Genomic DNA, 3,887 nt, shown 5'->3' with positions numbered 1-3,887 from the left:
AAGAGAAAAACAAACAAGGCCTAACATGATTAGAAGGAAGGAAATAATAAAGATCAGAGCACAAATAAATGAAATAAAGTCTAAAAATGATGCAAAAGATCAATGAATTCAAGAGCTGGTTCTTTGAAAAGATAAAAAAGATTGACAAACTTTTAACTGTACGCATCAAGAAAAAAAATGAGAATACCCAAATAAAGAAAATCAGGAATGAAAGAGGAGAAATAATAACTAACACCAAAAAGATACAAAGGGTTGTAAGAAAATATTACAAACAACTATATTCTGACATATTGGACCAGCTGAGTAAAATGGATAAATTTCTAGAAATATACCACTTTCCAAAACTGAATCAGGAAGAATCAGAGAATCTGAACAGACAGATTACACCTAGTGAAAATGAAGCAGCAATCAAAAACACTGCCAATAAAAAAAAAATCCTGGACTGGATGACTTCACAGGTGAATTTCACCAAACATTCCAAGAAGAACTAACACCTATCCTTCTCAAACTATTTTGTAAAATTTAAGAGGAAGGCTCCCAAACACATATTACAAGGCCAGCATTATCTTAATTTCAAAACCAGATGGAGACACTACAAAGAAAGAAAATTATAGGCCAATATCTCTGATGAACATAGATGCTGAAATCCTCAACAAAATGTTAGCAAACTAAATACAGCAATGTATCAGAAAGATCATACACCATGATCAAGTGGGAGTTATTGTGGAGATGCAAGGTTTGTACAAGATTCACAAATCAGTAAGTGTGATTCACCACATAAACAAAAAGAAGCATAAAAAACACATGACTATATCAATAGATGCAGAAAAAAGCATTTGATAAAATCCAGCACCCATTTATGATAAAAATTCCCAGCAAAGTGGGAATAGAGGAAACATTCCTTACCATAATAAAGGTCATATATGACAAGCCCACTGCCAGTACCATACTCAACAGGCAAAAACTACAAGTGTTCCCCTTAAGATTGGGAACAAGACAGGGATATCCACTTTCACCTCTCTTATTCATCATTGTAGTGGAAGTCCTAACCACAGCAATCGTACAAGAAGAGGAAATAAAAGGTATCCTAAATGGGAAGGAAAAAGTAAAACAGTCATTATTTGCAGATGACATGATACTGTACATAGAGAACCCTAAAGATCACACCAAGAAACTACTAGAACAGATAAATGAATCAGTAAAGTAGCAGGATATAAAATTAATATCCAGAAATCAGATGCATTTTTATATGCCAACAATGAACTATCAGAAAGGGAAATTAATAAAACAATCCAGTTCAAAATTGCCTCAAAAAGAATAAAATACCTAGGAGTAAATCTAACCAAGGATATAAAAGACCTGTGCTTGGAACATTATAAGACACTGAAGAAAGAAATTGAAGAAGATACAAACAAGTGGAAGCACATACTGTATTCAAGGATAGGAAGAATTAACATCATTAAAATGTCCATAGTGCCCAAAGCAATCTATAAAGATTCAATGCAATCATATCAAGATACCAATAATGTATTTCACAGAACTAGAACAAACATTTCAAAAATTTATATGGAGTCACAAAAGGTTTATATAGCAACAGTCATCTTGAGAAAGAAGAACAAAATTGGAGGAAGCATGCTCTCTAAATCAAATTATACTATAAGGACATAGTGTCAAAACAGCATGGTACTAGCATAGAAATAAGCATGTAGATCAATGGAACAGTATGAAGAACCCAGAAATAAACTCATGCCTTCATAAGCAATTAATATTTATGGAGGAAGCAAGTACATATAATGGGCTATAGATAGTTTATTCAATAAATGGAATTGGGAGAAATGGACAGATACATGCAGAGAAAGAAATTAGACCACCTTTTATGTCACACACAAATAAGTTCATAATGGATTAAATACTTAAATGTTACACCCCAAACCATAGAAATACTAGAAGAAAACATGGACAGGAAAATCTCTGACATTGGTTGTAAGCAATTTTTTTTTCTGATTTATCTCCTCAGGCAAGAGAAACAAACAAAAATAAACAAATGGGACTACATCAAACTAAAATGTTTTTGCACAGCAAAGGAAACCATCAAAAATATAGAAAGACAACACACTTAATGGGAGAACATATTTGATGATACATCAGATAAGGGATGAATATTCAAAATTTATAAAGAACTTATAAAATTCAACATAAAAAACCAGTCCAATTAAAAATGGACAAAGAACCTAAATAGACACTTCTCCAAAGAGGACATACAGATGGCCAATAGACATATGAAAAGATGCTCAACATCACTATCATCAGAGAGATGCAAATTAAAAATGCAATGAAATAACACCTCACTCTGGTCAGAATGGCCATCATCAATAAATCAACCAACAACAAGGGCTGTTGAGAATGTGGAGAACAGGGACCTCTTTTGTACTGTTGGTGGGAATGCAGATTGGTGTAGCCACTATGGAAAGAAATATGGAGTTACCTTAAAAAATAAAAAATGGCACTGCCTTATGGCCCAGTGATTTCACTTCTGGGAATATACCTGAAGAAGTCCAAAACAATGATCCAAAAGAATATATGCATACATGCACCATGTTCATTGCAGAATTATTTACCATAGCCACAATTTGGAAGCAGCCCAAGTGTCCAACAATAAATGAGTGGATACAACAACTGTGGTATAGTTACACAATGGAATACTATTCAGCCATGAAAAAGAAGAAATTTTACCCTTTGCAACAGCATGGATGGACATTGAGAACATTATACTAAATGAAATAAGCCAGTCAGAGAAAGACAAATGCCATATGATTTCATTCATTTGTGGGATCTAATGAACAAACTGGAGTAATAATAAAGTAGAGACAGACTCATAGATAAAGCAATCTGACAGCTCTGGAGAGGGGAATGGTATATGGGGTGGAGGGATCGAACAAAAAAGAAGAAGGACTCATGCACATGAACAATAGTGTGGTGATTGTGGGTATAGGGGGTGGGTGGATGTGGAAGAAGGTATAAGGGGGATAAATGGTAATGGAAAAAATATAGTACAAATAAATTTAAAAAGTAAGTACCTATGGGAGAATTTAACATGTTTGGGAGGCCCTGTACCTCAGTTCATCAAGGTTTACTAAGAGAGCCTGTGAATAGAGGAATTAGTATTTTGGGAGCATTTCTGTCCCAAAGGTGGTATGTAAACTACAGCAAATCTGCCAAATCATTAGGTTATGTGTGAATTCACCAAAGCCACTTAGGTCTTGCCTGAGACTTTGGGCTTTCCATCCCAAGAAGTAACAAACAACAGTGGCAAAAACCAGCAAATGGATAAGCCATGTGTTCATGAAAGCACTAGGAAATAAATTAGGACAAATAGAGAAAAAGCCTTTATATTGTGTTAAAAAATGAGGGACAAGAAAATGTACATTTTTGTCTATGACCTCCCTTGATATTCTATAAAGGTTTTCTTTCAAGTAAAACAATGAACTTGCTAGTGTGATAAATTAGCAGATACCTCCTTGGGTGTGAAGTATTCCTGTGTTGCAAATCAATGATTTTATTAGATGGCAGCTCTAGCAGCAGTCTAATGCTACCTCATGAAAAATCCATAACAATTCACCCTTATTTTAATGATTCTGGAAAATAATAGGACGTATTTGAGAACAGCCCACTTACTCATAGTTCCATTTCCTAGTAATGTTTGCTAAAGTAAATGTGATTGATGGACTTTTGTGTCTATTACTATTATTATTTAGCAATGTATGAACCTAACTCAGTTTTTTTTTTCTTTATCTGTCTGATTCACACTTCATCTCTCCTCTGCATATTTCTTGCATATGTTACAGCTTGTTTACTTATTTGTTTGGCTTCTAAGCTCATTGCAGAAA

Source organism: Phyllostomus hastatus, unplaced genomic scaffold (assembly GCF_019186645.2).
Source record: "Phyllostomus hastatus isolate PE091 unplaced genomic scaffold, TTU_PhHast_1.1 phas_scaffold_1674, whole genome shotgun sequence".
Lineage (NCBI taxonomy): Eukaryota > Metazoa > Chordata > Mammalia > Chiroptera > Phyllostomidae > Phyllostomus > Phyllostomus hastatus.
The sequence above is the reverse complement of the archived record's forward strand: the minus strand, read 5'-3'. Positions refer to the sequence as shown.